Below are 14,026 nucleotides of genomic sequence, written 5' to 3'. Positions count from 1 at the left end.
ATGTCTGCTTCCTTCTTTTACCTGACCAGAGCCTCAATGTCCCATGTCAGCCAGGGATCCCTAAATTTACCATTCTTTCCCTTCATCCTGACAGGAATATACTGCCCCTGGACTCTTTATCACACTCTTAAAACCTCCCATTTGCCAGTCATTCCTTTCCCTTCAAACAAACTCACCTAATCGACATCTGCTAGATCCTGCCTAATGCCCACAAAAGTGGCCCTGCTCCAGTTTAGGGCCTTGATCTGTGGACCTGTCCTATCTTTTTCCTGAACTATTTTGAAACTGTTGGTGCTCCCAATAGTGCTCCCTGACTGACACTTCAGTCACTTGCTCTACCTCATTTCTTAACTGTTTAATAGAAAGTGAGTCCAGGAATTGATAATGAAAAATAAGGAGCTGGGAGATGAATTGAACAAGTATTTTGCCTCGGTGTTCACAATAGAGGATACAGTTAAAACTCAGAAACAACTGGAAATCAGAAAACAGGAGTGTGGGATGAACTCTGAAAAAGCACAATTCCCAGGGAAGTGGTCCTCAGCAAACTGTTGGAGCTGTGGGCTGATGAGTCCTCGGGTCCTGCTGGGCTTCATTCTCGGGTCTTAACAGAGTGAGATAGTTGATGTGTCGGTCAATTTTCTAAAATTCCCCATCGGGAATTGGATAAAGGGAAACCAGTGGATGCGCTGTACTTAGATTTCCAGAAGACATTTGATGAGGTGCCACATCAAAGGTTATTGCAGCAAATAAAAATTCATGCTGCGGGGATGACATATTGGCGTGGATAGAAGATTGGCAAACAGCAAACAGTGGGCAGAAATGGATCATTTTCTGGTTTAAGAGAGAGAGAGAGACCTGGGCCAACCTTTCCAGAGTCTGCACCCTCCCTGGATTCACTTCCTTTCCCTTCAGTTGCTGCAAGTCCCCAATTTCCCCCAGAATGAGAAAAGAAATGGAAAGGGGGAGAAAAGAAAGTGTTTCACTCACAGATATTAGCGACAGGAGGAAGTTTCAGTCAGTCTGAAGATCAATCTTCATTCACACAAAGCCTGCGCTCAGATTGGCCGGAAGACCAGAATCCTTCCGGTCCTCCAACTCTTCCCATTGGTCAACACCTCAGCATGAAGATCAGAGGGTGGGTTCTCCCCCGCACATGCGCAGCTTTCCCTCTCCCCCGCACATGCGCAGTCCCGGGCCAGGGGGAAGGGGAGATCACCGAGCAGCTTCTCGTTCTGGCCGGAGCCATCAGCCGGTTGCCTGGAAACCTTGACTCAAGGAGGTGTCAGGGGAGGGGGAACAATGGGTGGGGGCGGGGCTCCCGGGTCCGCGCGTCCGGGCCTGCGCACTGGAACCCGGAGACATCACCGCGGAGCAGAGTGACTCCTGTTGGCTGATTCAGGCAGGGCTCTATTGTGACGTCACAATGTGGATGTGGTCCAATGAGCTTCAGAGTGAAACTTCCTCCTCTGGACAACATCTGGGAGGAAATCAATGTTTCCCCCTTTCCATTTCTTTTCTCATTCTGGGGGAAATTGGGGACTTGCAGCAACTGAAGGGAATGAAGTGAATTCGGTCTGTATATTCCACACATTTTTACTCCACTAATGTAGACATTGATCTGTCTGGCCGCCTGCATGGAAAGTTTCAGCACTCTGCGTCCAGGGCAGGAAGCAGTGAGCATGGATCTGTCAATCACATATGAGGACGGCCTCAACTGGGATCTTGGGTTCATGTCACACGATCTGTAACCCCCACGACTTGCCTGGGCTTGCAAAATCTCACTAACTGTCCTGGCTGGAGACAATACACATCTATTTAACCTGTGCTTAACCCTCTCTCCACTCACATTGTCTGTACCTTTAAGATTTGATTACCTGTAAAGACTCGCATTCCAACCATTATTTTGTAAATTGAGTTTGTGTCTTTGTGCCCTGTTTGTGAACAGAACTCCCACTCACCTGATGAAGGAGCAGCGCTCCGAAAGGCTTGTGCTACCAAATAAACCTGTTGGACTTTAACCTGGTGTTGTGAGACTTCTTTCCGTGCTTACCCCAGTTCAACGCCGGCATCTCCACACTCTGAGTGGAAACAGAGGGAAGTAGGAGGCCAGAAGTGAGGAGAGAGATTTTATACATCTACAACTCAACAGGAACTTTGACAGAATTTCCAAACCCTGTGAACACCATCAGCTCCAAGTTCCTCTCCAACCCACACACCATCCGGACTTGTCTGACATCCAGTACTGAAAGAACAGAAATTTATTTCATATCAATACTGGGAAGACTGAACCCATTGTGTTCAGTCCCCACTACAAACTCCACTCCCTCGCCAACAACTTTATCTCTCCTCCTGGCAACTGTCTGAGGCTGAACCAGGCTGTTCACAACCAGGGTGAAATAGTTCATCCCAAGATGAGCTTCCAGCCACGTCCACATCATCATCAAGACCACCTTCATTCAAAGAAGTAATTAATTTATAAGAATGAATAATAAAATACAGTGTAGAAGGAGGCCATTCAGCCCATCGAGCCTGCACCGACAACAATCCCATCCAGGCCTTATCCACATATTTACCTGTTAATCCCCCTGATACCAAGTGGCAATTTATGATGGCCAATCCGTCTAACCAGCACATCTTTGGACTGTGGAAGGAAACCGGAACACCCGGAGGAAACCCACACAGACACGGGGAGAATGTAGAAACTCTGCACAGACAGCGACCCGAGGCTGGAATTGAACCCGGGTCCCTGGTGCTGTTAAGCAGCTGCACTAACCACTGTGCCACCGGGCCACATGTCAGTGCCATCGCCCGACTCCAGCCCAGTCTCAGCTCATCTGGAACCCTCACCCATTCCATTCTGACGTCACACCCACACCCATTCCATTGTGACGTCACACCCTCACCCATTCCATTGTGATGTCACACCCTCACCCATTCCATTGTGACGTCACACCTTCACCCATTCCATGATAATTGTGAGGTGATTCATTTTGGTAGGACTAATTTAAATGTGGATTACAGGGTCAAAGGTAGGGTTCTGAAGACTGTGGAGGAACAGAGAGATCTTGGGGTCCATATCCACAGATCTCTAAAGGTTGCCACTCAAGTTGATAGAGCTGTGAAGAAGGCCTATAGTGTGTTAGCTTTTATTAACAGGGGGTTGGAGCTTAAGAGCCGTAGGGTTATGCTGCAACTGTACAGAACCTTGGTGAGACCACATTTGGAATATTGTGTGCAGTTCTGGTCAGCTCACTATAAGAAGGATGTGGAAGCGCTGGAAAGAGTGCAGAGGAGATTTACCAGGATGCTGCCTGGTTTGGAGGGTAGGTCTTATGAGGAAAGGTTGAGGGAGGTGGGGCTGTTCTCTCTGGAGCGGAGGAGGCTGAGGGGGGACTTAATAGAGGTTTATAAAATGATGAAGGGGATAGATAGAGTGAACGTTCAAAGACTATTTCCTCGGGTGGATGGAGCTATTACAAGGGGGCATAACTATAGGGTTCGTGGTGGGAGATATAGGAAGGATATCAGAGGTAGGTTCTTTACGCAGAGAGTGGTTGTGGTGTGGAATGGACTGCCTGCAGTGATAGTGGAGTCAGACACTTTAGGAACATTTAAGCGGTTATTGGATAGACACATGGAGCACACCAGGATGATAGGGAGTGGGATAGCTTGATCTTGGTTTCAGATAAAGCTCGGCACAACATCGTGGGCCGAAGGGCCTGTTCTGTGCTGTACTGTTCTATGTCTATGTATTCCATTGTTTTTCTATGTTCTCTATGTTCTAAAATCAAGTTACAGAATACAATCCTGCTGATGCCAAGGGTTAATTTAATTTATCATGGCCAATCCGTCTAACCTGCAGATCTTTGGACTGTGGGAGGAAACCGGAGCACCTGGAGAAAACCCACACAGACACAGGGAGAATGTGCAAATTCCTCACAGCGACCCGAGGCTGGAATTGAACCCGGGTCCCTGGCGCTGTTAGGCAGCTGCACTAACCACTGTGCCACCGGGCCACATGTCAGTGCCATTGCCCGACTCCAGCCCAGTCTCAGCTCATCTGGAACCCTCACCCCTTCCATTGTGACGTCACACCCTCACCCATTGAGATGGGTTTGGATTTCAGCCCAGGGAGGAGGGAGAGTGTGTGGTACAGGGATTTACAGATTTTGGGGAACAAGAGAGGAAAAAATGTCCCAGAGAAACTAGAATTGTCTGTTCAGAATTTCTATCCCGGACTGACGCTGATGACTTTTCCAAATTTTTTTTACAGGATATTGGAAGTGGAGGATTGGCAGACAGAAAACTCAAACCGAACATCATGACTCGCAAAGTCATTTTGTTCATTCGGAGCTGAATATCATTGGTCTTTGAATATGGGAGGAGAAATGTTTGACTCTTCTGTCTGTCGGCAAAGATTTTAAACATCAGTGTGACCGAAAAAGCAGTGAAACAAACACACACCCGATTGAGAGTGTTCCAGTGAACTGACTGTGGAAAGAGCTTTAACCAGTCCACAGTCTGAAAGAACATCACACAGTTCACAGCAGGGTGAAACTACATGTATGTTGTGTGTGTGGACGAGGTTTCAACTGATCATCCAACCTGGAGAAACAAGGGCACCAGCACCATGGAGAAACCGTGGAAATGTGTGGAGTGCGGGAAAGGATTCGGTTTCCCATCACAACTGGAAGTTCATTGGTGCAGTCACACTGGGGAGAGACCGTTCACCTGCTCCGTCTGTGGGAAGGGATTCACCCATTCATACAACCTTCTGACTCACCAACGGGTTCACACTGGGGAGAGGCTGTTCACCTGCCCTGTGTGTGGGAAGGGATTCACTCGCTCATCCCACATTGTGACACACCAACTTGTTCACACTGATGAGAGACTGTTTCCATGTTCTGACTGAGAAGAGTTTTAAATGCAAAAAAGATCTGCTGACACACCAACGAATTCACACTGGGGAGAGACCGTTCACCTGCTCTGTGTGTGGGAAAGGATTCATTCAGTCATCCCACCTGCAGACACATCAACTTGTTCACTCTGACAACAAACTTTTTAATTGTTCTGACTGTGAGAAGGGCTTTAAAAACAAAAAGGATCTGCTGACGCACCAATATACTCACACTGGGGAGAGGCCATTCACCTGCTGTGTGTGGGGGAAGGGATTCAGCCGCCCATCTGCCCAACTGAACCACCAGAGAATTCACACTGGGGAGAGGCCCTTCACCTGCTCAGACTGTGGGAAGGGATTCATTAATTCATCCAACCTTCTGATACACCAGCAGCTCCATACAGGGGATCGACCGTTCACCTGCTCTGAATGTGGGAAGGGATTCACCCGTTCATACAACCTTCTGACACACCAGCAGGTTCACAGTGAGGAGAGGCCATTCACTTGCTCCGTATGTGGGAAGGGATTCACTCTTTCACCCAACCTATTGAACCACCAGTGAGTTCACACTGGGGAGAGGCCGTTCACCTGTAACGTCTGTGGAAAGGGATTTATTCAGTCATCTAATGGTGGCACGGTAGCACAGTGGTTAGCACTGCTGCTTCACAGCTCCAGGGTCCCGGGTTCGATTCCCGGCTCGGGTCACTGTCTGTGTGGAGTTTGCACGTTCTCCCTGTGTCTGCGTGGGTTTCCTCCGGGTGCTCCGGTTTCCTCTCACAGTCCAAAGATGTGCGGGTTAGGTTGATTGGCCAGGTTAAAAAAATTGCCCCTGAGATGCGTAGGTTAGTGGGATTAGCAGGTAAATATGTGGGGGTAGGGCCTGGTTGGGATTGTGGTCGGTGCAGACTCGATGGGCTGAATGGCCTCCTTCTGCACTGTAGGGTTTCTATGATTTCTATGATTTCTAACCTGCTAACACACCAGCAAGTTCACAAACGACTGCAAGGTTTGGATTCTACACTTATCGATGCTGTTAATCATATCCAGGTCTGAATCATCTTCACTCTGACTTTTTTCTTCTGTTGAGGTTTGATATTCTGAATAAATGTGAAATAGACATTTGATTGAATCATTGTTGTAGATTTTTGTCTTTTCCATTTGAGTGTTTAACGTCACCAGGCTGGAGCTCAGAAAGGGCAATCTGAGGGAGGATCATACAGTAGGAACAGAACTTCATTCTTGACACAGTCCTTCAGGGTCACGCTGAGAGGGACAAACAGCACTTTGGTCTTTTTCGTCACTTTTCACTGACAGCAAAGTCCCCGTGTGGGTGAATCCTGAGGTGTGTAAGAAATGTGTCCCAGTCGTTCTTTTCCATGGTTCAGAGCTCCTAGACCCGGAACAGAAGCTCCTTTACAACTGTGTTTAGAGTCAGGAAGAACAACGGTGAATGCTGGAAACGTGCTGTCAAAGATTGGTGTAAAACTGGGATCTATTCCTGACTGAGAGTGAAACGGCAGGTTTAGGTTTCCAGACTAAAAATGAAAAAAAGTGTAAAACATTTTAATGTGTGTGTGTGTCAGTCCTGGTTTATTGAACAGAAACTGGCTTCAAATAAATTGGTTGAAGTCTGCATTAAAGGAGGAGCTGGAGACGTTCAAAGGAGCCTGTTAACTGCTGGGGCAATGAGACAACAATTTGATTCCCAGATAGAGAAGGAGCTGCAGTGTGTGTCCAAGAATTCTCAGTTTTGTTGATGTGTGCTTCCCATACACTATCGTTTCAAATAAACCTCACTCCTATCAGCCTTTAACCATTATAAACAGAACAGAGAGAAGCTGAGCAGCATCAGAGCCCTGACTGATCATTTAAGAATGAGTGATGTGTTCAGCTGAAGTTTCCTGTTGGTAGTTTTCTGGGTGATCTCCTTATTTTGATCATTCTCAGTGACCCCTGGGTGTGAACCTCCTCTCCTCTCTTTTAGACAATCACTCACTCAACATCTCCTCTCTCTCAGAAACTCAATCGCTCAACATCTCTCTCACACTCACTGAACGTCTCTCTCTCTCTCTCTCTCCAGGCATTCACTCACACCTCACCTTCCATCTCTCTTACATTCTAACCTCGTTCCTCTCTCACATTTACTTAACCTCTCTCCTCTCAGATACTGTGTTCATCACTTAATGTCTCTCTATCTTTCTTTCAAACACTCACTCATTTAACCTTCCTATTTCAGATCTGCTCAAACTTTTCTCTCTCTCACTACCTCTCTCTGAAAAAGCACAAACAAACTTCATCTCTCTTCGCTGTCTGAGAAAACATCTAATTAATGGAGATTCAATCCTCTTTGTTTCTCTCTCCCACTGCCTCTGACAGGCCCTGACTCACTTTAAATCTCCTCTTTTCTAATAACCCTCTTTGGGAAAATTGATTTGTTCTCTAATTCCTCCTCATTTCTCCCAGTGATGACCCTCAGTCCATCTCCCAATTCAGTGAATGTGTTAAAAATCCAAATAATCTCCTTTCTTTATTGTTTAAAATGGGAATGGAGGTGAATGTAATGCTGAGACCAGTAGCAATCTGTGTGGTTGTTCTTGATGCTGTCAGAGTGAGTTCACCCTCACAGGCAGGAAGACTGTTCACGGTGATAACATCAAACTGACGCCGGCTGTTTCATTCTCAGGTAACACAACTTCCTGTTTCTCTGCTGCCGGCTCCAAACCTCACATCTCACTTCTGAGCAGAAAATAAATCCAGGGACCACAATCTGGTGAGAACATCTGTCAATGCGGCCTTTATTTGGACACAGAGTCAGAGCAGAGTCTCACAGGTCACATTGTGGTGACATTTACAAATGAACCAGTTATTTCTGTTCAGAGTTTCCATTCGCAGATAAAACCAGCTGTGTCTGTGGATCAGTTACTGAGTTCCCTCTGTTCCCTGTAGCTGGGAACTGATAGCCTGCTCCCTTATATTTTATATCATTCTCTCTGTATTGCTTGTTTCCTCTATTTCTCAGCTTTTATCTTTGACCTTCCTCATCTTTCTGCTTTTTAAAATCTTCCTCAATTTTTCTCTCAGCCTTTCCGTCTCTCTCTTCCTCTGTAACTTTCTCAGGCTCTGTGTGTTCCTATTTAATCGACATGTTCAAAATCATGAAGAGTTTCTGATTGATTATAGAAGGAAAAACAGGGAGAGAAGCAGAAAAACCCAGCAGATCCGGCGGCATCTGTTGAGAGAGAAACAGTTAACATTTTGAGTCCATATAATTCTTCAGGGCAGGAAAAACATGGGTTATCCATCTTAGATTAGGGAATGTGATGGGGCGATTTAATAGAGATGTTTCAAATGACAAATGATTTATGATAGTTTCTCTCCATTGACACTATCTCCCAGGAGCAGGAAGTCTGTCGATGGTGAGAATCTATTTCCCAGGTGCAGGAGGGTCTGTAAGCAGAGGATACAGAGATTTAATATAATTGACAACAGAACTGGAGGGGGTGATAAGGAAAATTTTTTACACAATAACTGGATATGATCTGGAATGCACAAACTGACAGGTGCTAGAAGCAGGTTTAATAGCAACTTTCAAAGGGAATTGGATAAATACTTGCAGAAGGTAAATTGGCAGAGTTATGGTCAATGGGATTAATTGGACAGTTCACTCATCTTTGTGACATTCTGAATGTTTCTCTCCTGAGGTTTTAATGTTTGATCTTTTCAGTCACAATGTGTCTCAAACAGAAGATTAAACCATTGGGTTTGATGAGCCTTCAGATCTGTTTCCTGTGTGTAACTTGAGAATTGCAGATAACCATGAGAAGGAACTGATTATTTTCAGTTCCTCGAACAGATACACCTCAGATATCAGAAATCCCTGGAGTTCCCCATGTCCTCATTATTCTCCCCTTGAGTATAACAGCTCTCAGTCAGGCCGAGTCAGTCGCATGTGCCTCTGTCATGATGTTTCGACTTGTATTTTATCACTCACCTCCCAGTGACACTCACCATAACACAGACACCTTAAAATATCATTGTTCCCTTACACTTTGTCCTCCTATTATAATCAAATGTTTGTTGGGCCTCTTGTCTCCCTTAATGTCAGATTATCTGCAGTTAAAATGACCTCAGAGACACTGAAACCGACCTCAGTGATTATTATACCAGACTCCAATCAGCCCCAGGAGCTGCAGTTGTAAAATACAGCAGAATTGGAATAACAGACAGGTTATTGTTTGATACTGACAGTGGCAGAGTAACACACACCGGAATCTAAATACATTATATCAATGGACCATGACTCACTCACACTATCAAATGAAACCTAAACTTTGGTTATGGTGCACTAGATACTGACTGTATTACCATTACATTGGATCTAATGCTGTGTTCACTAACATACTGCAACGTGACTCTTATTATTTGAACAAACATTGTATCTGTTACACTCAGAGTAAGTCAGTGCTTTGCTGTGTTGTCTCTGTGCTCCATCCCCACTCTGATTGTATTGGAGCCTGTGTGTGTCATTGTTACACTCAGAGTAAGTCAGTGCTTTGCTGTGTTGTCTCTGTGCTCCATCCCCACTCTGAGTGTATTGGAGCCTGTGTGTGTCATTGTTACACTGAGACTCTGTCACTGTGATTATTGGACAAACAGCAAGTTACCGTCACAATGCCCAGCTGATTGACGGCAGCGCGGACCAATAGGAAGAGGGGGCAGTACTGGAGGCCCGATCTGGAGCGGTCGGTCCTCCAACCAATAGAAGTGAATGAGGGGCGGGGCCAGCTTTGACTTGAGCATGCGCAGTGTGAGTAATGGCAATGGAGGCGGCTTTTGTTTTGGGCTCGGAAATCTGTTCGAGGTGATTGGCGGTACGGAGAGAGCAATGGATCGCCCAGGTGGGTGGAAACGCTGCGTAAGCATGTTGTGTAAGCCGCAAACCGCGGAAGAGAGCTTCCCGGACCCAGTTTGTACCGAGCAGGACTGCAGCTCCTCATGTTCGTTAACGTTCGCCATCTTTATTGGGGGCAATATGCAGCAGTGCGCACGTGCGGCCGCCATGTTTGTAGAGGGCAATGTTGTCAATCAGTGGGAGGCGCTTGTTCCCCAGTGTTCAGAATGGAGACAACTTGTCCATCAAACTGCATCAACCCTCTGAGTCCCAATGTCTTATTGATGAGGCAGAGCAGTGACAGAGAAGGAAAAAGAAAGGGAAAGTAAAACAGAAAATGCTGGAAAATCTCAGCAGATTTGATAGCATAGAACATAGAATGTTACAGCGCGGTACAGGCCCTTCAGCCCTCGATGTTGCGCCGACCTGTGAAACCAATCTAAAGCCCCTCTAATCTACACTATTCCAATACCATCCATATGTTTATCCAATGACCATTTAAATGCCCTTAATGTTGGCGAGTCCACTACTGCTGCAGGCAGGGAATTCCACACCCTTACTACTCTCTGAGTAAAGAACCTACCTCTGACATCTGTCCTATATCTATCACCCCTCAATTTAAAGCTATGTCCCCTCGTGCTAGCTATCACCATCCGAGGAAAAAGGCTCTCACTGTCCACCCTATCTAATCCTCTGATCATCTTGTACGCCTCTATTAAGTCACCTCTTAACCTTCTTCTCTCGAATGAAAAATTACACCATCGATAAGTAAGCCCCACCAACGCCTCTACTTTCTCAGAAGACTAAGGAAATTCGGCATGTCCGCTACGACTCTCACCAACCTTTACGGCTCCCGAGTCAAGGTCAGGGTCGGAGGATAAACATTCTCTCCACCTCCGGCACCACCCCCGCGCCCCCCCCCTCCCCCCGTCCCCGCACGCCCCCAAAGGTCTGCACTCACTGGGGAGTGAGAATAGAACCAACGTTTCGAGACTGGACGACCCATAGTCAGAGTGTACACGCGTAAACAGAGCATGTAAACTTCAACACCCTCCACGTACCCTTGTACACCTCTATCAATCTACTTTGCTCCAAGGAGAACAACCCCAAGTTATCCAGCCTAACATTGTAACTATAATTCCTCATCCCTGGAACCATTTTGATAAATCTCCTCTGCACCCTGTCAAGGAGCCTCGCATCCTCCATAATGTGTGGTGTTCACTGGTTTGCACAGACCCAGGTATTCTGTGTTCCTGTCTGTGATCTCATCACATACTTACAATTGCACAGTGACACCACCCCCACTCCCTGGGGATTTCCTCAACTGGGAGATTTTTCTCTGATGCCAATGCTTCTGATATCTTTCCAGCTGCAGGCTCCAGCAGGAGATTTTAATATTAAAATCAGTTAAATTGTTTCAGAGGTGAGTGTTTGTGACCATTCACAGGCACGGGTTCTCGTCATAAACCAGCTGGTCGCCTCCATGCTGTGGTACCGGCTGGTCCCTTTGACCCCTCCCCCTGGCTTTGTCACCGATATCCAGAAAACCCTCCTGCGGTTCTTCTGGGGCAATCGACTGCACTGGGTCCCTGCTGCGGTTCTGCATCTCCCGCTTGAGGAGGGCGGACAAGGTCTGGTGTGCCTCCGCACTCAGATAGCGACCTTCCGCCTCCAGGCCCTGCAGAGGTACCTTTACGTTGAGCCCCCTCCACAATGATGTGCCATGGCGACGTATTTCTTCCGCCACTGGCACGGCCTCAATTATGACGTGCAGCTCCTGCATATCGAACTGGGGCGTGCTTCAACCGCCCTGCAGGAGTTGCCCGTCTTTTACCAGGACCTCCTCACTGTCTGGAACAAGGTCGCCTCGCGACGCAGCTCTCCCCCGTCAGGAGTAGCGGCTCTTGTGCGAGAGCCGCTGCTCAGGAATCCGCTCCTCCAGCCGTATAACTTCAGGTGGCTGGCGGAGAGGAGGGCTGTGGACGCCGGGGTGACCAGAATCGGGGACGTGCTCGATGGCGGAGGGGCGGGCTGGATGAGCCCCCACGTGCTGGCTGAGCGCGCGGGGACGTCCGTCCGGCACGCGGCCAAAGCCATCCTAGACCTTAGGACGGTCGTGCTCGGCCCCAAAAGTGCACGCAAACTTGAGGCGGCGCAGGCGTGCGGTGGGATCCCGCCCGAGCGTTCCCCTGTTCGGGCGGAATTCCACATTGGCCCAAAACTTCAACCCTCCTCCTCGGGTCAGGTGCCCCACAGCCTGAGCCGTCTCGCGGAAATGTCCTCCGTGCCTTTTTCTACCGCGCGGAGGCGTTTCCTGTGCGGGCTGCTGCTGCACACCTTCCACTATCGCCTGTCGCCCGGATACACCTTGGCGGGCCTTGTTTCCGTAGAGGTCCCTCTATGGAGAGATTGCCCCAATTACATCGGGGACCTGGGGTGAAGGGTGATGCATGCAGCAGTTCCGCACAACCGTAGGATTCACTGGTTCACGGGCTATGAAGCTTGCCCTTTCTGTGGCCTTGTGAAGTCCGTGGACCATGTCTATGTTTGGTGTCTTAGGTTGCACTCTCTTTTTGTTGGGGTCGGGATGGCGACCTCCTCGTGAACCTGCTCCTGGGCCTGGCGAAACGCGCCATTTACCGGTCCAGGCAGCGGGCGATCCAAGGGGTCGTCCATCCTGACTGTCTTCCCCTCTACCGCACCTACCTTCGCGGCCAGGTGTCCCTGGAGAGGGAGCATGCGGTGTCCACGGGCGCGGTTGACGCCTTCCGTGCCCGTTGGGCACTGCAGAGGTTGGGGTGCGTTATTGACCCTAATAATCACATTTTAATTTGATGTTTTTAAGTTTCCTTTGTACTTTGATTTTGTTCGGGCTGTTCCCCCTCCTTTTGGGGAGCTGCCCCTTTTACTTTGTCCTGATTTAACTTGAGTTTGTTTATTTGTTTTGACCTAAAAGAGGCCAACATCTGTGAGTAAAACACTTTCTTTTCTCATTCTGGGGGAAATTGGGGACTTGCAGCAACTGAAGGGAAAAGAAGTGAATCCAGGGAAGCTGCAGACTCTGTGAAGATTGGCCCAGGTCTCTCTCTCTCTCTTAAAGACATTGATATAGAAACATAGAAGATAGGAGCAGGAGGAGGCCATTTGGCCCTTCGAGCCTGCTCCGCCATTCTTTACAATCATGGCTGATCATCCAACTCAGTAGTCTCATCCTGCTTTTTCCCCATAACCTGTGATCCCATTCACCCCAAGTGCTTTATCCAGCCGCCTCTTGAATACATTCAATGTTTTGGCACCAACTACTTCCTGTGGTAATAAATTCCACAGGGTGACCACTCTTTGGGTGAAGAAATGTCTCCTCACCTCTGTCCTAAATGGTCTGCCCTGAATCCTCAGACTGTGACCCCCGGTTCTGGACTCCATCGGGAACATCCTCCCTGCATCTATCCTGTCTCGACCTGTTAGAATTTTATCAGTCTCTATGAGATTCCCCCCTCATTCATCTGAACTCCAACGAAAACAATCCTAACCTCGTCAATCTCTCCTCATACATCAGTCCCGCGATTCCCTGAATCAGCCTGGTGAACATCCTTTGCTCCCTCAGCTTGACACATTTATTTGTCTGTCTAAAAGGATGGTCTTTTTCCTCATGTTCACATTAAAGGGCAGCTTTCCCCAGGAGATGGCTGACATTTAAGGGGACAGTAAATTAACATAGGACAGAGATATGTCTAGTGTTGTTATAAGGTACCCAGATTAGATATATTATTTATGTTTCTGTAATAAAATATATTTATTATTATTTCTTGCATTGTAATATAATGCTGCAGCGATGTTATACATTTCCAGTCATAAAGTCATTACAGCACAGAAGGAATCCATTTGGTAACTCGAGTCCATGCTGACTCTCTGTATAACATTCCAGTCCCATTCCCCCTCTATATCCCCATTCTCCTGAAAGTTTATTTCCTTCAAGTGCCCATCCACTTTCATTTTTAAATAGAATCCATAGATATGGATGGAGATTTACAACTTTTTGGGAATGAAATAGGAACGAATGTTCCATAGAAACTAGAATTGTCTGCTCTGAATTTCTATCCTATTCTGACTGTGATGACTTTTGCAAACTCATTTCATAGGATATTGAACAAGGAATCACAGGCAAAAATCTCAACCGTCACATCTAGACAGAGTCATATTCCTTGGGATCTGAATATCTTGTAATCTGGAACTGTAGC

At 47.3% G+C, this 14,026-nt stretch overlaps 1 protein-coding gene across 3 annotated transcripts in view; it reads left to right on the top strand.

Annotated features, from left to right (window-relative positions):
* Positions 1-14,026, top strand: part of LOC144485002 (uncharacterized) — a 397,873-nt gene that overhangs the window by 379,803 nt on the left and 4,044 nt on the right. Inside the window, exon 1 of one of the 3 annotated variants that reach the window (XM_078203326.1) lies at positions 9,696-9,795. The exons of the other annotated variants lie outside the window; for them this stretch is intronic. The gene's annotated coding sequence lies outside the window, so the exon portion shown is untranslated. Of the gene's footprint in view, positions 1-9,695; positions 9,796-14,026 lie in introns of those variants that run through there. 3 annotated transcript variants of the gene reach the window in all.

Source organism: Mustelus asterias, unplaced genomic scaffold (assembly GCF_964213995.1).
Source record: "Mustelus asterias unplaced genomic scaffold, sMusAst1.hap1.1 HAP1_SCAFFOLD_150, whole genome shotgun sequence".
NCBI lineage: Eukaryota > Metazoa > Chordata > Chondrichthyes > Carcharhiniformes > Triakidae > Mustelus > Mustelus asterias.
The sequence above is the reverse complement of the archived record's forward strand: the minus strand, read 5'-3'. Positions and strand labels throughout refer to the sequence as shown.